This window comes from Rosa rugosa, chromosome 4 (assembly GCF_958449725.1).
Source record: "Rosa rugosa chromosome 4, drRosRugo1.1, whole genome shotgun sequence".
NCBI lineage: Eukaryota > Viridiplantae > Streptophyta > Magnoliopsida > Rosales > Rosaceae > Rosa > Rosa rugosa.
Genome location: NC_084823.1, coordinates 26,317,654 through 26,343,794, shown reverse-complemented (window position 1 = coordinate 26,343,794; position 26,141 = coordinate 26,317,654). Strand labels below are relative to the sequence as shown.

The window sequence follows — 26,141 nt, the reverse complement described above, 5'->3', positions numbered from 1 at the left end:
CCAGATCAAGGAGAGAGAGAGAGAGAGTGAAAGAACCAGCTCTAGCCCACCACCGTTCACCTTTTCGGTCGCCGGCGCCGATTCCGGCCAAAATTTTTACACCATCCTCTTCCTCTCCTCATGGGCTTTCTATCCATATAAGTTTCATAACTTAATTTCACTTGTGTGCAACGAATCGAAGGACAGAAGGTTTGATAATCCTCGGCTAATTTTCTGATTTTCGGCCAAACCGTCGACTTTTTGGAGAAACCCCAAGGTATAAAGTTGTTCATTGCCTCATGGGCTTTCTTTTGAGTATAATGTTGCATATATATTTGAAGATTTTGGAAGTTGGGATTCCGGCCACCATGAGCCACCGCGGCTCCGCCGTCTCCGGCGGCCTTTCATGGCCATTTTGAGTGTTTTTGAGCATTATTATGTTTCCTAGGATGTGTTAGTACTAGCCCAAGTATAATTGTTGAATTTTGGATGAGAAATTAGAATTTGGTGTTGGGAATAAATTGGGAAAAATTGTTTTTGGAGTTGGAGGGAAGCTAGTGGAAGAGACTTAAGATGATTATTTGATGATAGGAAGACTTGGGTGACATTATGTCAAGGAGAGGATACGATTGCTAGGATGCATTCACATTTCTTTACTTAGTTTATCGGAATTGAACTTAATTTATTCATAAATTCTTATTGACTAGTGTTAGCCAAATAGCCACCCTCAAGTATAAGGGGTATAAGTAATAGTATAGGGATTTTAAGAAAGGTTGTCGAACCCACAAGGATTGGATTCCTTTCACTAGCTAGGGTGTGAACCTAAGGAGAGCTAGAATATGCAAATGTACAATCACAAACCTAAATTCACAAGGAAATTTAGGCTCATGGTGAGTATGTGCAAGATGGAGTAGTGATTTGATTTTGGTTTTTGAAGATAGTTTTGAATTGAAAAATAGCTAGATGCTCAAATGGAAACTAAATTACTCTAAACTAAACTAATGATCAAATGGATGAAATTTAGGATTTAGATTGTCTACCACTAACCTCCCTTGCAAGTATTGATGCATTTCAATAGGAATGATGCTAAATTAATAAACCAATTTCTCTCCTTGCATCCCTCTCGGGTATGACAAGGGACATGCTCCTTTTGTGATATCAAGCAACCCCTCTCGGGTGTAGTATTTAACTACTTAAGTCATGCATTTCAATCCGGTTAGGTATCTAGTGCATTACACTAAGTGCATAAAGTTTGGAGATGAAGAAATCATGCAAACCAACCAAGCTTATCTCTAAGTGATTGTAATTCACAACCCCTACATGCACACCTAGTGTGCTTTCATGCTTTAACATTCAAAGGTTACCAATCTCTAAACATTATATCATGACATAGCAAACACACATACTCAAAATAGTAAAGTCTAAGCATATGCATTCAACTCTTGAACTAGCATGTAGGCATGTTAAAGAAAATTGCATAACATCATATTATAGCATCAATCCATACAAGATTGGTTAGGGCTTTCAACCCTAGCCCCAACAAAGTAACTACTCACTCATATTCATACAAATTAACACCAAATCTAAAATACATCAAGGAAAATTAAGGAGTTTAAGGAAAGAGTGAACTAATTGAAGCTTGACAAATTGATGACTAGCTTCTCCATGGTTTTCCTCCTTCAATGCCCTTAGATCCTCCTTGATGGTGGAATGAATGGATTATGAACTTGTTGATGTTGATGATGAATGGTATGGTGATGAAGATATGATGCTTCCTTGACTAATTTTGAGTGGTAGTGATAGAGTTTATGGTGGTGGAAGATGGTAGTTGTGGTGGTGGTGATGGAGGAGATGGAGTAGTAAGGGGAGTATGGATATTATGGGTTTGGATTTTGGGAGGTGGATATGGAGGTTTTATGAAGGAGATGAAGAGAGAAAGAAGATGTAATGGGGTGGAATGGGTGATGCCTTAAGAGTGTGATGAAGGGATGCTTATATAGAGAAGAGAGAGAGGAGTAAAATGATGAATGGAAGCAAAAGGAGCAGCTCAAGCATTGAAAGAAGCATGGAGGTGGAGTATGAGAGTGGTAATAGATCCTAAAATTAAGGGAAATGGTTATGGAAGATATGGAGAAAAAGAGGGAAATAATGATGAGCTATAAGAGTGTAGAGTAGAAAAAGATGCCTAAGGAGAAGAGAGGAGCAGCTGCTCTCTTTATTGTGCATGGGAAAACATGAAAATGAAGAGTGTTGGGGTGGTTTTGGATCACCAAAGTCAATTTGGCAACCAAAGGAGAAAAGGTGCATATGGATGCCTATTATCCAAAGGATAATATGATGGACTAATCTTGTTATAATCTTGTAGGATTATTCTAGGGCTCTCCTTGATAGTTTCAGCATCATAGACTTTCCAAAAATGCACAAGAAATCAGTCAAAAGAAGGTTTTAGGCCAAACTGCCATGTTTTGACTTTGTTTTCTGCTCCTGAAGCTTCCTTCAATTGAATCTCCATTGAGACATCAGAATTAGCCTTCGACTTCTTCATACCAAATGTTCCTTGATAAGTGTAGATCATCCTGGTAAAATTTCAGAGCTTAGTTCGCTGTGTTTTGGTCGGAAATTCTTCCAGAATCTGTACAGGTCCTGTGTTGCCAGTTTTTCGTCTTTTAGTCAGAAACCTGGACCAATCATTTGAAGGCCTTACGCTCCGAACTAGCTCTTTCACTCTTCATAAGAAATGATCCTTAGGATGTCTAGAATGGATTTGGAAAGTTTCAGCACATTTGGAGTTTGTTTGATTAGGCTGCCGCCCTTCCTTCCTTGTTTAGCTCGTTTTCCCCTAGCCGGAGTAGGAAAATGCTAAAGTTTACTTTTCATTTCCATGTTTCTCGACCATTTCCTAGTATGATAAAGCAAACATAATAAATATATATAAATAAACACATAGGTTAAGCAAAAGTACAAGATTAGGGGAATAATGAAATTGGATTAGTCAACATTAAATTGGACTTTAGAACAAGTAATTTTCATGTTTTAGGGCACAAATATGTATATGAATTATGATCCAACAACTAGGTAATCCGGTTGAGCAAGCTTCCGAGGACATTCCCGAGATGGGACTCACCTAGTCACCCTTCATTGTGAGTTGGACTTTGTTTTAAGAAATGCATGCAATTACTTCGATTCTTTGATATTTGATTTCCTTAATTATCTATTTAATATTCAAGAAGGTTATTGTGATTTCTCGTAAATTAATTGTTGTGGTCATTATGCAATTTTATAATTTATGCTTTGAAGTAAATTGCTTATTTTTGGGAAAGAAAGGAACTTTTCAAATGGTCTATTAGATATGAAGTTTTAAATGTTGTCACGTGTATGAAAAGAAGGAACCTTCTATTTTGGCAAAGTAAATTGGATTTCAACTTACCTTACGAGTACCCAACCCCAGCAAGATACAGCAATACTTCATCAGTTTTCCGGTTACGTGCACGTATACCCTCATGTTCTGCTTGTGTACCGGCGGACGCACAAGTGTATGACCAGCTCCCCCGCTCTGCTTGATGCGCATAGGTGTACGACCAGTTCTTCCCCCTCCCCCGCTCTGCTCACGTTGAGTTCGCTCCACATGGGTGCATGACTGATACCCTCAAAGTGAGTGTCAATTTAAACCCTGCATCGAATTGTAGTATGAGTAAGTAGGGTATCGTTCTAAACCGGGGATTGAGGGTGCTCCTGTCATTTAAACGTCAAAGAAAAGAATTAGTAATCACAAGTATATAATACATACGAAAATTACAAGTATACAATAGGGGTTTCGAATTGTTTTTATTTCTAAACTAAATTAACTACTTTACAATGATAAATCAATCCATGAATCAAAATAGATAAGGGGTGATACGAAATATGTATGATGAAGTTAACAATCATTAACACGAAAACGAGTTTTCTAATCATAAATCACGGATCAAAACATGTGAATGAAGAAATCAATCAAGAACAAAGATGAAGGCATACAAAGTTCTTTTTACTTTCCTTAATTAAATTAATTAGATGAACGCACCATAGTTAACCCTATTAAACATACAATGCTAGTCATAGAACGCTACTCACTAACAAAACATATTTAACGCATAAAGATTAATGAAAGTTTGATTGATTTAAGCCAAGAACACAAGTTGGAACGCCATACAAGCATGCAAGACTCTTCATTGATTTCTCTAAGTAATTATAGGTTTTCCACTTAGCAATTAAGACCTAGAACGCTAGCAATCTTAATTTAGATTCAATTACATGCTCAATATTCTAAATATTCTAAGTTTGCAACCAAAGAACACAAAACACATAAAAGATGGGATTGAAGCACAAAATCAATGAACTTACATCATCACATATCAAAATCGCAATTTATGTCTTCTAGAAACCTAAAACGTTTTCATGCTTCATGATTATTGGAAACTAAACATCAAAACATAGACTTTATTCTCACAAAATATCGAAACATCCAATAAAACCAAAAACATAGAACGCTATAGAATCTGATTTTTAAGTTACAAAACAATAAAACCGAAAACAAAAGATAGAAGGACATGGTTACACTTTTGAAGAAATTCCAAAACGCAAGAAGGTCTTCAAATGTGGTGGACATTGATGAGGACTATGGCAAGGATGTGTTGGAGATGATGGAACTTTGCTTCACGGCTCCAATGCTTGAACAATGGAGAGGATCCGAAATTTAGAGAGTAAAGGGTAGGATTTGCGATTTGATTATGGGTTTCATGATATTTTTGAGTTGTGGAAGAGATGAACGTGTATGGAGGGAGAGAGATGGCTGAATGGAGTGAAGGAAGATGCCAAAAACGCCCAACATAGGTGTGTATATATAGAGAAGCTCTAGACGTCAAACCCTAGCTCTTCGTCTTCAATTCTGATTCTTCTTCCCTTTTTTGTGTTGATGTAGATTTCTTTTTGAAGCTCGGGAGTGCCACGAAGGCATGAGCGGAAGCTCGTGAGCGGGAAGCTCGGGGGTGCCGCGGAGGCGGTGGGCGTTAGGTAGCGAACCTAATCTTTGATACCCAAGCGTCGGGGTTAACTGCCGGATCAATGGTTACCGTGGGCTATGTTAACCGGTCCCTTTACTCTTTCCCGAAGGAGAAAAGCTTGACTGTAATGCCGCGTAGCGGTCATCGTCATTATGAGGCGTTGCCTTACCTCTTGGCGGTTGGTCGTAGACCATAGACTCGTGGAGTCTAGACCCGTTTAGGTCTATTTCCCGTGGGGAAAGTTTTACAAAATATGGTGGTCCAGAGGCTAGACAAACAATTTACATATAGTGTACATGCAAATCTTGCTAATTTTATGAACAACAAATAAGCATGGCATAGTTTGTCTAAGTAAGCGTCACATGTTTATTTAATTGAGTTGTAATTAAATAGAAGCATAGCATGTATTCGTAATGAAGTTGCTAATAACATTTTGCATTTTGTAAACATGCTTAAGGATCATTGAGACCGGAATGCGGAGTATGGCGTATCTAGCATGTGAGGCCTAGAAAGTGTTGCCAAATGTACAAAATGTTGTAGGCATGCTCAAAAGTTATGAAAGCATGGTATGGCGATAGCTCAAATTGAAAGAGCGTAAAAGATAAGATATAGTTACTTATCTTATGCCGATTTGGAGCGAGGTGGAATTGGAATTATTGTAAGTACCCAAATCATGTTGGAGTTGTCCAAGCATGACGCTCCATTGCTCCGGCAAAGCACCTTAGTTGAAGGATGATGATTTCGCTAATTGAAAAAAGGTGATTGGTGATTATGTTTCCTAGAAACAAGATAGGTGATTAGTACATGAGTACGTAAAATCAACACTAGAATGTTGCATGTGCACTTTGATAAGATATTTAAGCAAAGTGTATAAGCGATGTAGTACTGTATGACAAATGACATGCTTGATTATGATTCTAATATGAATTTCAATTTGGCAATGAAATGTTAAAGAAACATTTTTAATAAGTCGACATGTGAGTACTAGGCCTTGGAGTCTATATAAGACCATATAGCGCAAGCATTATATGCGAATTTAGGCTTCTGAAATAAAGCCATTAATTAAGGATGGTCATGTAACATGAGTTTGCCATAGAAATATGGATTATTCGCTGAGCATTGTATGTTCTTTAGCGGCACAAGTAGGATTTTGGCTAGTTTTGACAGCTGGTTTACATGATGCATATTTGTGCATAGACAAGTATATCATGAGGTGCTTAGTCTAGATGACAATGATCCGGCCTCAATTGCACCTGCATGCCTAGTCTAGATGTCACATTCGTATATTATGAAACGAGTGATATCAATTGAATACTATTGTTCACTTGGGACGCATGTCTATGTATAAATGTGCATGCTAGTATACATGTTGCATGTTTGCAAGCTGTCATGATATAGGAAAAGCACAAGCATAAGGCTTAGTTACTACTACATGTATAACATAAAGCCTACATATACCTTTGAGCCGTGAGAAAAGAAGGCATATATGTATGTGTGTATATTACATAAAGCAGATCATGATGTGCTAGTAGCATAAATGTTTGTGGCTAGTGCACAGGGGGACCCAACATCAAGTATATCATACTCTTGATAAAAATGGGTTCTTGCTTGCCCAAGTGTTATTGGTTAGTCATGCATACTCTAGACACATGTTGTTGTTATGAAGTTCAATAACCAGATAACGAATAGAGACCGAGACTTAGCTTGTTTGGTCTGTTTGATTGCAGGTGAAATCAGTGGTGAAACCACCATTCCAATGAACGAGATTTAAAGTGGATGCACAGAGAACATAGGAAATGAGCCCAAACAGCTCGTTGGTGTTTGAATGCCCAGAGTTGATGGGTGGTGATGTCCGGTGTTGAAGTTGTGATTGCTCACGGTTTAGCAAAGAAGGAGAGCAGGCTGCCGAATGAGTTGTTGGAAGAGCTTTGAGCGTTTGATGGTGTGTGGTGATGTTGATTGACCACTCTATTATAGCGGGGAGAGAAACAGTGGGTGCCCAGTCAGCTGGGTGTCCAAATAAAATCTGGGTGACCGAGAGATTGAACCTCCGCTGAGACAATTGAAGCTCTGCTGGGATTGCAGAAGCTCCGCCGGGATTGAAGAAGCTCCGCCGGGATTGAAGAAGCCCTGCCGGGATTGCAGTCCAGCGGTGTACAGGATAGCGTTGTGGGCTGTGTCTTCCGCTGACTGTCTTTGGCGGAGGCTGCTGGTGCTGGTGGTTTGGCGGAGGCTTCTAGCGGAACTCTTTGGCGGAGGCCTGGGTGTCTAGAGTAAATGGGCACTGCTAGCCTGATGTTGCCGTGAGAGGCCAATGTGCCGCTAAAAGAGAGGATTGAGCGCTGGGTGATGACCGCCAGGCGCTGATGATGAAGAAGATAAAATTGGGTGATGACTTGATATTAGCGGTGCCTGGAAATTTGAACAACGATTGTCAGCTTTTGATCTTACCGGTGCCTGGCGATGCCGCTGATGGATCTTAGCGGAGGAAATTCGCCGCTGATGGTGCTTAGCGGAAGGAATTTGTCGCTGATGGTTGGGTCGTGCAATGGAGGTTGCCGCTGATAGTTGCTAGCGGTATACAGTTCAGCGGGGGCACTGAAGATGACTAAAGAATGCCAAAGTGTCCACAGTACGGTGGACCTCCGGGTGTCCAAAGCAAATTGGTAGAAATTTTTTTTTTTGGTGTGGTACAGTGTTGACTTTTTAGATGGGCGTTGACCAAGCATTGACCGGCCATGATGGGCGTTGACCAAGCGTTGACCGGCCCCGATGGCCGTTGACCACCCTTATCTGATGTTGACCGAGCGTTGACTCGACGCCTACGGGTCAAAGTTAGTGGTAGGTGACGAAGCCTTTGTGTTGGCTTCCCACAGACGGCGCCAATGTTAATGTTGTTGACCGAAGGGTCTAATTAACGTAAAGAATGAGAGAGAGAGAGAGAGAGAGAGAGCAGGACACAAGAAATATAGTGGTTCGTCTCCCGCCTTAGCGGGAGACTACATCCACTTGAATAATGTACTATGTGTGTTTGGGCCTTGTGGCTCCAAAGGGGATTACAAAGTGTGTAATGGGATGTTGAGTAAGTGGGAAGGAGTCTCCTTTATAGGGGAGGGAGGCTCCTTCCTTTACATGTTTTTCAATATGGGATGCTAAAACCACTATTCTAGTGTAGAAATGCCTATTATGGAGGCATGTTGGCAAGGCCGGGAAGGTGGCTTCCCGGCGAGGTATTGGCCGCTTCCGACTACCGTGGCGTAACTTGGACATCGGGCTATGGGATGCATGTCTCGGTTGGGCCCCACCATGGCTTGTGGGCCCCCCAAGAGGGTGTTACTTATGCTTGGTGACATAGAAAATAGCATTGCTAGTAAACGTATCTACATAGAGTATGACGAGGAGATGAGATTTCATACCAAATGTAGCCTAGAAGGTGGCCGGAGTCGCTGGAACTCGCGGAAATCGCTGGAGAAGTCTCGGAGCTTCCAGTAGTCAATTCTCCGTTCTTCGTCTCCGAGACCGTAGGGACGTAGGCGACGGTGAGACGAGGCTATTGTCGGTGGTCCGCCTCGGGGGACGGCTTTCTGGTCGGATTTCTTCCTCGGGTCGGCGACGCGTTTTCGGGTCAGAAGCTTCGAGCTTCTCTCGCGTCTTCTAGATCGATCTGATCTAGTCCCCATCCCTTTAAAATGAAATCAACGGCCCAGCTCAGTAGGTGGAGAAAATGGACAGCCCAAGTTTCCCCGAGATGATCCCTTTTCTTTTTAACTAATTTCCATACTCGAAAACTTTGAAAACCCATAGTAATTAATTTGGATATCCGAAAAATTCGCCGAAAGTTCCCACGAACTCGTCTTGTCGTGTACTTTATTACTCAATGCTTAAATCAAGAATTCCTTCTTGTATAATTTTCTGAAAATATTCTCGAGCACTTTGACGTTTATCGAGATCGTTAAATAATTTCTTGTACGATCTCCATTAAGCTCGATACATTTTTCCGGGGCTCACATTTGGCGCTGTGATAGAGAGAAGGATTTAACGCAGAGAGAGAAGGGAGAAACCCGGGTAAAAAAGTGAAATTGAGAGTTGGGGGGGTGAAATGATGACACCCCCAAACCTCAGGGGGGTAAACTGAAATTAATCCTATTTTTTTGTCTTGAAATGACTATTTTAGCCCTCAAAGTGGGCCCCATTATCAGACTTAATGTCCAATTTGGACGGAAAATGAGGCATTGGGCACGGAAGACAAAAATTGGAAAGTTCAGGGGGTAAAAAAGTGAAATTGAGAGTCGGGGGGGGGGGGGGGTGAAATGATGACACCTCCAAACCTCAGGGGGGTAAACTGAAATTAATCTAATAAAAACAAAGATAACAAGACAATCTACATACACTGATTAACGCCTTGCGAGACTTCTGCAATTCAGTATTACTTTCCAAAAGCATGGAAGTAAGTGTATTATTAAGATATTTCTTCTCGCTCAAATTATCTTCCTTCTCGCTCAACTTCTCTTTAAATTTAGAAATCTAATTTTTAAGTTTATTAACTTCTTCCTATCATTGAATGACCAAAAACAAAAATTGAAAGACTCATTCAATATTCGCGAAAATCTCAAAGTTTCAACTTTTAGAGAACAAACCTCTAGTTCTATCAACTTTTCATCAACATGCTTTTTCTCCATAGAAGTTGTCTCTTTCTGAGAAAATAAATTATTACAGAACACTCATTTTAAGTAAGAATTGCAAATAGCAAATCAATCAGGAAATAAATAGAAGGTAGAATGAGTTGATAATATTAATACCATTTGTTGCAGTTGCTTCTCAAGCTCTTGGTTTTGATATTCTAAAGCTAACAGCATAGTAAAATATAAAGTAAGCTACCACATAAACAAAAATAGAAAGGGCAAAAGGATTAAAAGTGGAGAAAAGTTAGAGCATACCTATGTTGTAAACACCGCTCATTAGCATAGATCGAATTCGTAGTTTTGAATTTTTTGCCTCTAAGGTATGTTCCATCTCACCTTGCATTCTCTTCATGCTCTGCATCTCCTTGAGAATTGTAAGAGTCTAAGGTCTTTTCCTCTGTTCATCTGCAAGATGACTCAAAACAGTTTTAAGACTCCATTTATATCAAATATGAAACTACTTGCGTTATGTATTATGTAGACGATCACCTTTTTCAGAACCACAAACTCTCAAACTCTCCTCAATGGACCTTGCATTGAGAAAACCATCCGACTTCTTCCCAAACCCTAGATTAGCCATTCTCGGAAATACTATTTCTTCCTTTGAGAAATCAAAAGTTGATGGTAAAATGAAAGAATGCTATGCACATATGAAACTCCAAAAAAAAAAAAAAGGCAAAGCAATGAACCTCCAAAAGGCTAAAACCTACCAGATATCGTAAAACAACGAAAGAGAAGATGGAATTCAAAACTCTAGAGACAGAGGGACTTTACCCAAAGTGGTGGCCAGAAGTGTTATGTCAAATAGAGAGATGAAGACCGGTCAGAGGAAGCCTTGCCGGAGCCTTGACAGTGGATTTTAGAGAGTTGAAGCCTTGTTGTCGCTGGGACGAAGAAAGTGAGACTCTCAGATGAATCTGCGATTGGAAACTAACCGAAATCGAAGACAGATAGAACTAGACCCTATTAGTTGGAAACTTAACAGAGTATAAAGCAGAGATCACTTTGAGGGGATCAAACCTCCAATGCTTAAACTTAATATTTTCATTCATGCCCCTTAAAACAGTACATAGACCTTCTTACAAAGAAGAATAAAGATTGAAATATTGGCTGGCAATCAACTTTGGGATGAAGAGAAGTCATGGTTAAAGTTCAATCAAGATAAGGAGAATAGGAATTAGAATCCGGGCAAGGTCAGCTTTGAGATTTCTTGGGCTCTAGGCAGAAGAAGAAAAATTGGGGCTCACTACCTTCAAATATATTCACAAAAGATATAACAACTTACAAAATATATATTACATATGAAGAAGTTCAAAATATTATCAATCGACATCAGGATTGAACAAGCAAACATGCAGAAGTTCAAAATATTACACATGAAGTCCATATAGGGGAATGCATGCTACTACATAAGGCCCCTTTAAACGAACAAACATGAAAAAAGTTCCCCTCAAATGAACAATGCAAATATTATCAGATATCGCACATCAAGCCCCTCAAGCAAACAAGCATGCAAATACATATCAAGTCTCTTAAACAAGCAAACCAAGCTCGAGCCCACGCTCACGTCATACTCACGCTAACGCCAGGTAGATCTACGACCAAGAGGAACATGCCAACACTCAAACAGCTCATGCCAAGAAAAAAAAAAAAATATTAAGCACACAAGTACCAAGCATAAACACTAGTCATGCCAAGCTCCTTTCTAGCCATCAAAGCCCAAGCCAAAACACGCCCAAGCACGGCTGCCACAGGCTTAATCAAATCTAAACCAAATGTAAAATGCACAGCCAAGCCAAAAACAGAAGAATTACTTACACTCAAAATGCAATGTCATGCCAAAACTATTTGCAAAGCAATCAAATGCTTCAAACTCCATTCATTCCAACTCTTCAGTCTTCGTGCACCATCGATCTTACTCAAATACTTGCTTTGATCTAGACATCATGGAAATAGTTTTGATGATGTTTATCAAACGTCATGGAAACACTCTTTATGGCGTTTACCCAACATCATGGAAATACTTTCTAGGATGTTTTCTAACCAACATGGAAACACTTTCGATGACGTTTCAAAACATCATGGAAATACTTTCTATGACGTTTAGTAAATGCTATAAAAAAAATTGATGGCATTTTCTGATCGCCATCAATTGATACCCTCTAAGACGGCACCAGTAGAGACGTCCATTCTGCATGAAGTTTGAAAAACCCCATGAAAACGATTTTATGACAATTTTCAAACGTCGTTGAATGTTTTGTGTAGTTTATTATTAACATTTAAATATTTATATACTTTAAAACTTTCCAAACACAATGAACAAAATTAATTACTTTTTTTTATCATATCAGAATTGATTATGTTAAGTTAAAAATTTTAATTATCTATTTGATTCTTAAACCCCAAAGTAGGGGTCATCATGGGCCCGTGAAGCCTTGTCAAAGTCAACGAAACTTCAGGCCGGCCCAAACTTTCAATATATTGGTCTTGGTTGGAAACTGACAAGAGTACTACGGGGAGGACATTGTGCCAAAGCCCCGTGCAGAAATACAATTATCAACAAAGAGAGTGTCCCGAATAATAACTTAGTCTTTCTTTGCTTTCTAGAGTTGGAAAAGAAAGCCAAAGATACTTACAAAAAAATTCCATAAACAAAAGAAATCTTAGCACAAAAATCTATTGGTCAGGTTCGGGTAGGTTGGGAACATCTCTCGCGATGGTCACTGGGATGTCAAATAGGCCTGGGATCAGTTATATATATATATTTTTTTTTTTTTTTTTTTGCCGAAACTGGAACAGGAACCGATAGCCTTTTCTGGTTCGGTTATTACACTTTTGGAGTGGAAGAACCGTATTTGAACCAAACCGTTTGTTTCGGGTCGGTTCTGCAGTGTTTTTGGTTCCTGAACATTGCTGGAAAATTTCCAGTTTTCTTGCAGTTCTGCTATTCCAAACTGCACAGTTCAAAGCTACCTGCAATCCTGCTATTCCAACCTTCATGTAAACTTCAAGCACAATTCAATAAGTTCATCAATTCATGACTTCAAGCACAGAGTACAGACTTCAATAAGTTCATGACTTCATGATGCAATGAAAAAATACGAACAGTACTGATACACATCCTCATCATCCAACACTGAATCACAATCACTAATATACATACACTGGAACAATAACTCAATAAGTCATAGAAAACAATAAGTCAATAACACAGTGCAATATTGGAATGAAAAAAATAAACACAAAATAGTGATGATTTAGATTTTTGGACAATGCAGCCTTCTTCCAAGTTCTAACTGCATTCATACTTGATAGAGTGATAGAGCTGCTTTAAACCAAAACTTGGCAACCTGCATTGAAGATTTAAAGATTGGAATCAATATTAGAGCCTCAGTTAAGTCCGTTTACAGTTTTACGTTAGTAATATCGAGACAAAAACTCAAGTCCTATTGTCCTAGCATTCAAGTACTCAAGTCCAAGTATAACATGCAACAAATATCAGAGCTATAACTTGTAATCTGCATTCATGCCATCAAACTCTAGTTCACATTCATGCAAATTTAGGATAATCAGATCTTTAAGCTGGCCAAAAGATAGTTGTGAAGACTATGACAAGTTCTTAGATTTTATGATATAACTGTACTCTCCTACTTTATTTTGGTGTATTGCTACTTGCTAGGAAGTGACAATTTTGTTCAACCAAAAAGACAATGAAAAGAATCATGCTTGGGTTGGGCTATGGCTTGGGCCTACCCATTTATATGGTTAAAGATGCTAATTTTAATCAATCCAAAAAACTAAGGTGGATTTGTGTAGACCAAGTTAGAGAAAGATTTTATCAAAAATTCGATATAACCTCTCCTAAAAATGGACTATCCAAAAACCTGTAAATCAGCCAATACACTTCTAATATCATAAATCTCGAATAAACTTCCAATTAGGACCTCCTGTCCCTCACAAAACCAACTTCCAACAACCTCTAGTGAATAGATAAATTAAAGTGTCTCTTGTCCAACATTTACATACAACTTCAATAGATCTTAATTTACTTATGGCATCTCACAACTCTTCTATTTAACATAAAGAAATATCACTAATAACTATAAATTGATGCTAGAAGATCAAGTGGATGTATGCCTTTGACGTTGTGTCACGCCCCGATTTTTAAACAAAATTAAAAATCAATATATAATCTCATAATTATATATGCGTGATGGTTCAGCCATCAATATAAAATACGTGTAAAACTTTTTCCTTTTTAAACCAAGTATATACTGATGCCCTGAACCCATTAAGTCAATACTGACTTGCTCCGCAGAGTCAAATATTACACAAGTTTACAAATTAAATTGCCACAACAAAATAATAAGTAAATGCTCCTCAGAGCTTACTACAAGCGGAAGTCTTAATAACGGTAAAGTCACAAAATTGGCTTCCTACCGTAAAGCTGCTAGCCCGCTACCTCAGTTTCAGCCACGATTACCCTGACCTGCAGAATTAACCCCTACACCATTGAATAGTACACTGGGTTGCCACATAACAAACTCGGTAAGCTTATGAAAGCTTGTATGAGTAAACTCAAAACCACGTACAAAGCAGAAATACATTCTTAAGTCACCTCAACCTAAACAACGATATGCACATAACTCACACTTACAACCATCAATTTCATATTCTTCCATATCATGCTTACATAAGTCAATTCGTGACTACAACCTCATGCTCAGATTCTCAACCTAGCATCCAATTACACAAATTCCAGTCAAACAAGACTTTCTCAAGCAATGTTTGATGCCATTCTAATGCACTACGGCGAATTCCAAAATCACGCTTATTTCCTCTCCAATAGAAGCCTTTGTCATCAACATGACATCGAAGGTGAGAATCAATGAATCACCTTCCTATCCTCACCACAGAGTACAATCGTCACCACTATGGCTTTTAAGATAAATCAAACCATCAACAGATAAATCCAAGAAGAAAACAAGGTAATCACAATTCAAAACAAGCGAAACAATTCAGAGTAACCCCTGCATACAGTTTTAGTTCAGGAGGTCACATTAAGACAAACAATTCAAGTCATAGTAATCATCATAACCTCACACTCTGCCATCCATAGGTAGATCCGACCATCACAGCAGTCCTCTCGATCTCTGTTAACTTAACAACAATTCAACTCCGCTACCGAGCAGTCATCACACTGATCATCACACAGATTCTACGGGTCATCACACAGATAGAAATCGTCCAACTGATCATTACACAGATTTCGCCGGTCATCACACAGATATCAATCATCACAAAGATTCATCACACTGATGTCAGCGATTCATTACACAGATATTCCTACACAATCTTTACATGACAATCATCACAATATTCATCACACTGATTTCAACGATTCATTACACAGATATTCCTACACAAGCTTTACATGACAATTATCACAATATTCATCACACTGATTTCAACGATTCATTACACAGATATTCCTACAAAAGCTACCATATCTTAAATCACCAATTAAGATGGTCATACTAGACCCATGGTATCTCAACAAATGAAATTCTACAATCACAACTCAATACACAATTTCACCATTCTCGAGCAATAATGAACTCATTTCAGTAATTGTTCACATCACTAATACATATACATCACTAAGTATATATATACGTAGTCATCCACTCAGAAATGACACTAATACCAACTATAGTCATAGTTAACCTAATAACTCCAAGACAATAATATGGTAATTATGCTCATAACGAATATTGTGAGATTTACTCACCTCTGAATCCCGCTGCGTCTTCACACGCTAACCAAGATAAGTACAATCGTCCCAATCCACTCAACACAACTCTGTCAAGTACCTAATCACATAATTAAATTCCAGAAAATCCTTGGAAAATAATATTGAATTTTCGGGATACTACAAAACCACAACCTAGTACCCTTCTCAGCTCCAGGCAATGAGGTGACATCCTTCATCACTTCCTTAATAGTGGTGCCTCCACCTTCTTCTACACTTTTATTGAGCACGGAAGTTGATGTGCTTCTACTCTCAATTGCCTCACACATTCGATTAATTTGTTTAGCCAAATGAGCAGCACCTCCCATCTTTTCCTTTTTTGGTACTACTCCTTTACCTTTCTCAGCTCTCTCACTTCTTTTTCTTTTTGGCAGAGTGGTAGCCAAATGATCATTGTCCTCAGAGTCACCACTGCCTTCAAGGTTCACCTCATTGTCACCATGCTGTGGACTTCTAGGAATAGGTAGTGCAGAAGATGGTGCATATGCATGCTCACTAGTGGCTGAAATACCCATGAACATCTTATCCAACTTGTCTTCAAAATCGGGTGCAATTCCTTTTTCTTTAAGTTGCATATTCCTTGTTTTTCTAGACAAAAAAAATAAATAAATCATACGATGTTTAGTGTATCTCAAATGAAGTAAAATTGTGAACCAAAATAATGAAATTGATTTACATACCTCAATTTTGATACGCCACCACTCATCGGATGCATCTATAGTTTGACGGCTGTGATCCCACCCAAAACCGGTCTCTTTCCCCTTCAATTCTTTCCATAATTTCCAATGATCTTTGAGGGAATCCCATTTATTTTTCAGTTGTTTTCTAGTATATTCTTTTGTCATTTCTTTAGTGAAATTACTGATTATATTCTCCCATCCCGCCGGATTAAAATGAGTATGTGGACGATTATTGTTATCCACCTCCTTGATACATAAGTCAAAAAATACATCTACTAAACTCTCATTCCAAACAGCCGACTCTTTTCCCATCTAGCACAGATAAAAAGCATAATAAATGTTATGAAGAAAATCTTTAGATGCATATAACAAGTACAGGTTATAGTATCTATTACTGCCCTACTTATGTTTTGGAATTTAACATGGAATCCTACAAGGTTTATCATGGATACTTGATATATAACAAGTACTGCCCTACTTCTGCATATAACAAATACAGCTCATGGATACAAGTAGAGAGAGAGAGAGACCGGGATGACCAAAAGAAGAGGGTATCAAATGTCATGGAGATCTCCAAAAGAAGCAGGAGAGCCACATTTTCTCCCTTGGCATCAGAAATTTCAAGGGAAATAGCAATAAAGAGAGAATTAATTTCAGTCTATTCCTTTTTGTGAGTTCATATAGAAATCAAGATGACCAACAAGACCAATTTACAATGTTGATAATGTTATCTTTAAATACACTTTAATTAAGCCAACAATGGTAATTCCATCATACATGCTAAGATAACATAGAATTCCTAGAATGTGAAGCAGGCATCTCAGTCATCATCCCAAGACATATTGAAATCATGATGAAGTTACAACTTTCTGATATGAAGACTGGATTTATATATTGGAGGAAACATAGAAGTCAATTAACCTAACCTCTTTGCCTAAATAATGTGCTGTATTCAAACTTATGAAGTATCCCAGATCAAGGAAGTTTATGAAAGTATATTGCGCGCAATAAGTAGACAATTATGACTAATTGAGTCATTGACCAGTAATAGAAGGCTTCATTGATAAGGCACTATATATACAGAGAGAGAGAGAGAGAGAGAGAGAGAGAGAGAGAACCTCTAATTGTTCACTTTCAGCCTTTAGAACATTAATTGAATGTCGCAACTCCTTCACTTATGCAGGATCTGCTGGCTACAGGATGCACTATAATATATAAACACAATAAATACACAATCTCAACTAGGAATATCAAGCAAATAAGATCCAGCTGTACAACATCTCAACTACTGAGACAACAACATCTAAAGAATAACATACATGCAGATCATCAGTGTATTTGATATATGTTGCACAAGCATTGCCTATTAACTTTAGTAAGGATCATGGCACAAAAATTCAATTAATGTTTCATTGAAACTGTAGCTACAAAGTTTAGACCTTGATTTAGAAGTTCTGTTACTCAATGGATATGTTCCAAGTGTTCCCTTCCTATATGCTGACACTAAACAAGACACCCTTTCCATGAAACTCCTGTAATATGCCAAAAGAGTTGAAAAGACAACAAAACTCTACTCTAAGACCTTGTCTTACTGTGTGATACTGATGAACTCTCACAATTGAATAAGAGTATATGTCCGGTTAGTGCTACATCCAAAGTTCCATAAACTTGCCCACCGACTTGTTGAGTTAGAAGTACCATACTTCTATAGATTTCTCAGCATGGCTTCTATTTTACAGTATAAGCTGACATCTATTGAGATTTAAGTTGTGTAAATCAAATAGATTACCAAGCTACGTCAAAACACATAAAATGAGGAGTTTCCATTTTGAAGTTCTGTCCCAAAAGAAATCAGGTATTCTTCTCCAAGAATTGAAATGTATTTGGACACCCAACGAGGTAAAAGGGCGAGCTAGATGATTATAAGCCTACTAAGACCCTACTCCAGTAAAGACCAATGCCTTCAATGAGGCTTCCTTTTAGTGAAAAAAAAAGGAAAAGAAAAAAGGCAATAAAGAATGTTCGAGTAAGGAAATATCCCCAATTCACTGTTCTAAGGCTGTCATTCTTAAGGGAATACTCATACATTTGTGCTTAATGAAATTGTAAGAAATAGTTAGTCTTGAACAAAATTCACTGAAATTATAGTATTGTAGAAAATATCATAAGAAAAACGACCATTTCTAATAACCTGAACATAAGAGTTTTGGATGGTGATTGTTAGCTAGAGCAAATAATCCCTCTAGTTATAAGTTAGAATCAGTAAAGAATTCATAGAGACAAGAAGCAAAATCGTTAAAAGACAAAATGAGATTAGTCTAAAGATGCATTCTTTGAAAGTAACATGAGCAAGCTAAGTAGAGTACAAGTAATAGATAGCTGATTGGGATAGTAGTAATTTGCTCGTTTATGCAAAACATAATGAAGATCTTAGATGATTAAGAACAACCCTCAGTAGATCTAGGAACAATACTCTATTCCACAGAACCTTTTCCATCTTATTAGTCATTTTGATAGTTACAGCTTTGTTTAAAAGTATATAAAATAAACTTTCATTTTATTCAAAGATAGCATTCTTAAGAGGAGCTCTGACACTACTACAAATCCAAATCTAACGACTTTCTTCTACCCACAAAACCTGCAAAACCCCGTCGGATCCACCTGCCAGATCTCAGCTAAGTCTTATGATTCTTTTCTCTCCTCTTAAATCTCGTCAATTTCAATTGCTACACATCACAGCACCTAGTACACACACACACATATATATGCTACAAATCACAATCTCGACCACTCATATTCGAAACCCAGAACGAAATTGATCTCAATTCAACAAAATCATCAAACTTTGAAACTGAAATAGATTAAAAATGAAACTGAATCAAATTGCCAAGGAGCCTTGCTTGATTGAGGCTTCGGTTTCCAACCCGAAATCCTAATGAGAAGCTACGTGAGGCGGCGTTAGAGGGAGAGAGAGAAGTTGATGCAGCGTAGGGATATGAGAAGGGTTTCATTGCAACGAGTAATTGCTTTAACCAATGAAGGATAAATACCGGTATTATAGAAATTTCATTAATCTACAGTCACTATAGCCACAGTTCACTTCCGGCTTCTAAAAGATGGGTTGATGCTGCTTCTGCTTTTCGATGGAAGCCACAGCAGCTTCTGGAAAAAGCTGCTCACAAGTTCGGTTACAAAACGTTTATCGTCTTCCACTTATAAGCGGGGGAGCAAAAAAGCCCCCCAAACGCAGCCTTAAAAGGAAAAAGACAGAGACAGTGAAAAATGAACACAATCACATATGCTTTTCTGCATAACGCAGGGACATCCTCTTCAATAGCATGACTATCTACTTCTTTGTAAGGTTGATATAACAGTATATTACGATTTCAAAACATTCAAGAATACATCACATCCCAAATATTACAATTAGTTTGATATAGAGCAGTAGCTAAAGATATTACTAGTTAAACTGAAAACAAGATATTTCTTGGGAATGAGGAAATTGTAAGTTGAAATGTTGAAAAATTCGATTCACAACTTTTCAACTTTCAAGAAAAATCGAAATTTGAAGAGTTTTTTTTTCCTTCAAAGAGTGCAATTTAAATATTATTTAACTTTATGGTACCTCCCCCCCCCCCCCCCCCCCCCCTCTCACTTCCTCAGTGACTGGTTTCGGGTTCAAGCTAAGGTATTGTTCCTTCAACTCTTTAATGGTGCTCTTGGTTTCCAATTCTGCTGCATTTCAATTTGAGTTTAATTTCTCTCTTCTTTTTAATCATTTACAAGTACAAATTTTGAGTCTAAATTGAATAAGAGCTTTTCTTCTCATTCATTTCGTGCTTGATATCACCTATGTGATGCTTAGCATGACATGCCTGCCTTGAAATTAAACTCATAAGACTATAACAGTTTCGATGAACAGTCACTCACTTTTGACAGTTAAACGGCATATTCATGAACCTTCCATTTTGATACAACTTGATGATCAGTTATACATTCTATTTTAATGTATTTAAATTTAAACTGGTGTCTGGTTTCAATCCTAAATTAGGAGTTTAGGACATATCATTTTCAAATCCTCGGATTGATGGTGATAATGAATTCAATAACTGTGATATCCAAACCTGGAATGGGTGATAATGCTTGATCCTTGATCCTTGATTATTTTTTTTTTTTTTTCAGAAAAGTTTGAATTTGAGTTTTATAGCTTCTGTTTGAACTCTTGGTAATGGTGAATTACTGAATTTGTGATCTTTGCATTTTGTGTTCTATTGTAAATAGAGGTTTTATTGTTTTAGTGTTCTACTTGAATGAATGAATGAATGCAGACTTGTTTGAAGTTAATTTTTGGTTCTTTCAAAGGCATCGATTAATTAGGAGTTTGTTTTGTTGAATTGTTCAAATGAGCTGAAGGCTTCAAGAGGTCAATTTGGAGAATTGGAGGAAAACTTTAGAATTGTTGGTTTTGGGTGTCTGTTAGTTTTGGATTCTTGCAGGTAATGAATGAGTTTAAAGAAGAATACAGTTTCCATTTCTTTTTTTGGCTTTTGCTTTTCCCTTTGTGTTTCCTTGTCTGTACACACGCTCCTTCCAAAATGAGTGACCATGATGAATGATATGGATTGAAAAAGATATGGAAGTTTAGGCAGTGATTCAAATAGTTTTCTTTCCTTTTAGACTGAGACTAATTCAAATAGTTTTCTTTCCTTTTAGAAGTTGGAGTCTCTGGTTGTTAGATCGACTCTCTCAGATATCTAAGTCTTTCTTATTTTTCTTTTCTTTTCAGGATCTAAGTTTTTCTCCCTGATCTCTTTTGTCCTTATTTTTTTGTAATGGTGATATTGGGAATGCAAGAAATGAGCAAATGAAAGGGTTTCCATGAATTTCTTTCAGCGATTTCAACTGGCATTGCATCACTGAACTTTTACCTTTTTTTTTGGCGTTCAAGTAGCCATGAAACTTTGATCCATTTTCTCATGTTTCTCATCTAGGCTGCCTGTAATTAATGAAGACGAAAGGAAATGATGCGAAAAACAAAAGTTTGGAAATGGAAGTGCAAGCATTGAGTGAGAACTTCATAAAACTGGAAGTGGAAAATGGTGAAACAGAAAAAGGTGCAAATGAAGCGAAAGAAAGTGAAATAGAAAAGGATGCAAATGCCGTGATCTATTAGACTCAAGCTGACAAGTATAATACACCTCTTAATGAGAGGAACATAATGCGGTTGAGAAAGCATTTTCTTCAGCAGATGAGTACGTAGTAATGCCTATGTTGTTTCCTGCAAAGTTAGTATATTTGAAACTCCAATATTCTATGGGTTCTTCCATGCAGCGAGATCTTGGTAACTGATAATCACTTAAACATAGAAATCACTGGTAAAGATTTGTAGTGCCTTAAACCATGCATATGGTTGGATGATGAGGTGATTTTAAATCACAATCTATCAAATTACTATGAGTTATTATTATTAATAACAACAAAGATGTGTCTTTCTTCAGCACATTTTGTTCTTGATAGTGGGTAGATACTTTAACAGCTGGTGTTATTAATTGATCCATGTATACTTCTTTTCTCTAGGTCATAAATGTCTACTTTTAGTTGCGAAAAGAGAGAGAGAAAAGAGATCCCAATAAGTTATTGAAATGTCATTTCTTTTGCACGTTTTTCTACAACAAGGTTTAAGACACTACCTCTTTTTTTTTTTTCTTCTTCTTCAACATGTAATCTCATTTATCACTCAATTCAATAGCCTGTTTATATACCACAAATGGTTCTCTCTCCAGTGGCTCTATGCATAGACATTTTACTATAACTTCTTGTGGACTTTATATTGCAGTTAATCAATAGGGAATAGGGTTATAACTTTGTTCGAACATGGACTAGTAAACATAATCTGGGATACAGCCTCATCGATTGTGACAAAATAATTCATTTTAGAGTCTCTTCCTATATATATATATATATATACAGCAAAGATCTGAAGAGGACGTTCATAAAAGTGAAGAAGTGCGGACTGACCAACGCCAGCCATTGGATGTGTTCTGATGAGATCCAATGGTTCCCTTCTATAAAGCCCACCTTTTCTTTTGTTTTTTTTTCTTTGTCGTATTTCTGATATGCGTGTCGATCTACTCCTCCGCTTGACTCCATCTCAATTCTTCCAAGCATCGGAGATTCAGATTGAGAAAGTGATCGATATGAAGATTATATTATTTTCCAATGAAATCAGTTATTCCCTCTTAGACGCAGATCCATTGCCCAGCTTTGGATTTCCAAATTTCAAATCTAAGGATTTGCTCAGTGGGTATAAGAACAATATGCAATACTTCTCTTGATTTGTTGTTTTCTGTTCTTCAATTCAATGAAAAAGATGAAACTCGCTTCTTCATCATCAATTTTTCTTTGTTAAATCGAAATTTAGATATCACTATATCAGTGTTTATTTTCTGCCATGAGTGCATGAAAAAGGGTACAGTCCTCTTTGATGCGACCCTTTTGGTGTTGAGAGATTCATTTCGAAGTGAAAAACAAAAATCAATGTTAATTTGACCACTGATTTTCCTGGTCTTGATCGAAGCTCATTTGAATCATTATTGAGATTAGTTTTGTGAAAGTGCAGGCATGTGGATTATTTGTTTTTTTTCATACTTTAGCAAAGGAGGTGGGCTTTATAGAAGGGAACCGTTGGATCTCATCAGAGCACATCCAATGGCTGGCGTTGGTCAGTCTGCACTTCTTCACTTTTACCGACGTCCTCTTCAGATCTTTGTTGTATATATATCACGCCCCTGATTTTTAACACAAATGAAAATCGATATATAACCCCATAATTATATATGCGTGATCGTTCAACCATCAATACCAAATACCTGAAAACTTTTTCCCTTTAAACTACATACGTATTGATGCCTTGAACCCACTATGTCAATATTGACCCGCCCACAGAGTCATATATTACATAAGCTTACGAATTAAATTGTCAACAACAAGATAAAACGTAAAAGCTCCTCAGAGTTTACTACATAGCGGAAGTCACAACAATGGCAAGACCAACCAAATTTGCTTCCTACCTGTTCTGCTGCCAACAAGCTACCTCAGCTTCAGCCACGATTACCCTGACCTGCAGGATTAACCCCTACACCGTTTGAATAGTGCACCGGGTTGTCACACAACAAACCCGGTAAGCTTTTGCAAGCCCGTATGAGTAACTCAAAACAACTCACACCAAAATCACGGGATGAACCCCGCACGTTTCAATCAAGAAACCAAATCACGCTTTGATCCCTTAAAACACGAAATAAAGGAGAATAACTCACACTTTAATTCCCATTCAAAACGAAATAAAAGAAAGCAACATACACCTTGGTTTCTTTTAAAACGAAACATAGAAAACAACCCACTCCTTGGTTTCTATCAAATATAACATAGAAAACAACTCACACCTTGAATTCTATCAACCGTACCAAATCATACCATAGAAAGCAACTCACACCTTGATTTCTATCAAATATAACATAGAAAACAACCCACACCTTGAATTCTATCAAATATAACATAGAAAACATCTCACACCTTGAATTCTATCAACCGTACCAGATCGTACCATAGAAAGCAACTCACACCTTGATTTCTATCAAATATAACATAGAAAACAACCCACACCTTGAATTCTATCAATCGTACCAAATCGTACCATAGAAAGAAACTCACACCTTGATAGAACCATAGAAAGCAACTCACACCTTGATTTCTATCAAATCGTTAATAAGGAAAACAACTTGCACCTTGTCCCCTTAAAAACTGTTAATAAGGAAGCAACTCACACCTTGTTCCCTAAAAACACGTAATGTCATGAGTTATCAATAACCAATTCCCGTTACCCCATGAATTACCTATATGGCAGACAGACTAGAGCTCTAACTGAAACGTAACCACTCGTCCGGCCAAAGACGTGATTACCTGATATTCTGCCCAAGGTCATAGACCTTCGTTCCTCGGGCCGCACAGTCCCTTGGAGCAAATCATCAAAACAGTCGCCCAGGACTCAAAAACATTACACAAATCGCAACGCTTTTGAAAATAATCGAAATCAGCATTTCCATAATCATTGTTTTCCGAAAAGCCATAACACAAAACAATAAAAAGCATCATTCCATGCATATTGTTTTCATACACAAATCTCAACACTTTTCCCAAATCTCAACGCTTTTCAAAACAAATCGAAATCAACATTTCCACAATCATTTGTTTTCCAAAAGCCACAACCCAAAACAATAAAACGCATCATTCATGCCTATTGTTTTCATAAATCCACAAACCACCAAAACATATATATTTCACGTAAATATATATATACGTAGTCATCCACCCAGGAATGCCTACTAATACCAACTATAGTTTACAGTTACTAAATAACTTTCAAAACAATAAAGGTATTCCGTTCGTAAATGAACCTTGTGAGATTACTCACCTCGAAACTCCCGCTGCGTCTTCAATATAGAACAAACCAGCCAATCCACAAAATAACCGTCCAAATACTTCGCCAAGCACCTAAGGAAGTACAGCTCTGATTCAGTCAACGAATCACAAGGAATAACGTTCGAAACCCTAAATCGAACCAAAATTCCCAAGGTGTCGCCAAATGAGGCGAAACCACATCTGAGACCTCCCAAAGTCTCCGGAACACTTCCACGATCGATGTGTCCAAGCCACAAGTCGATCGGACGCTCGGATCCTCACGGATCGAATAAATTCACCGATATGAAACGGTAAAAATCATAACAAATCCATTCGAACTCCAAAATTTGCATATTATATATCGAAAAGCTCGTATCAACGAGTAGAACATATATAACACCAGAAACAGTTCCTAATATGGCCATAACGCCGCCAGAACGCCGCCACAGGCGGTGGCGCACCGCCGCCAGCCAAAACTCAATATTTCACAAAACTCCCAACATCAAAAAGTTTCATCTAAGCATGCTTGTGAATTTTCATAACTAGCTCGAAGTCAGAAAACAAGCATAAAGGATCGAAAACTACCTCACAAGCTTTGAATTTTTGCTCAATCTGAGTTGAACCGATTTCCACGTAAATCAATCCAAACAAACACCATAGATCGATCAAGGAAGCTCCCACGAACCCAAAGATGGAAGCTTGAAGCCGTGCCGTCGCCAGAGCTACGTTTTCCGGTCGGGTCCGAAATCACCTAACTTTGTCGACTTGCAGCGCCGCCGTGGAGGAGAATTGCCGCTAGAGGACACCAGAGGGACGACCAGACAGAGGAGACGATCTGATCTGGAGCGTTTCACTGCCGGAGACCGCCGGAAACCGCCGGAAAATTCGGGTCGGGTCGGCCGGGTTCGGGTCAGGTTAGTCGCAAAACTTTGATTCTGAAGGTGTAGCCGAGAGAGAAGAAACTTTCCAGAAAAGGAAATGAGGAATTATGAAAATATTTTCGGAAATTCCCTATTTATACCAAAATGAAAACTTCTTCTACTGGCCATAACTTCCTCATACGAACTCCGATTTTCGCGTTCCATATGTCCACGAACTCGTATCGACGCGCTCTACAACTTTCGTGAAGGAAGTTTTCGGAGAATCCCAACGAATAAAAAGTCAACCCTTGCAACCCCCCTAAAACCATATTCTTCACTTAATTATTCGCCCGAAACACTTCCGCTCCATCCACGAGCCACGAAACCGTCCAATAACCACAATTTAAATTCCGGAAAATCCTCGGAAAATAATACGAATTTCTGGGGCATCACAATATATATATATATATATATATATAGACAAGTTCTTGAGCTCTGAAAGGCTTGCATTTTTTTTCTCAGTACTGATGACTTCTTTAGCCTCCCATCGGTTTTTCAATTCTTCTAGTCTTTTCAAACTTGATATAACATTAGGTGAAATTAGTTCCAGTTGAGAGCAACCAGTTAAATCC

General features: G+C 38.0%; 1 long non-coding RNA gene across 1 annotated transcript in view; it reads left to right on the top strand.

Annotated features, from left to right (window-relative positions):
• The window catches only part of LOC133742276 (uncharacterized), an 85,024-nt gene continuing 58,883 nt past the window's right edge, over positions 1–26,141 (top strand). The window contains exons 1-2 of the long non-coding RNA XR_009862465.1: positions 1–256; positions 3,055–3,119. This is a non-coding gene — a long non-coding RNA (uncharacterized LOC133742276). The remainder of the gene's footprint in view (positions 257–3,054; positions 3,120–26,141) is intronic.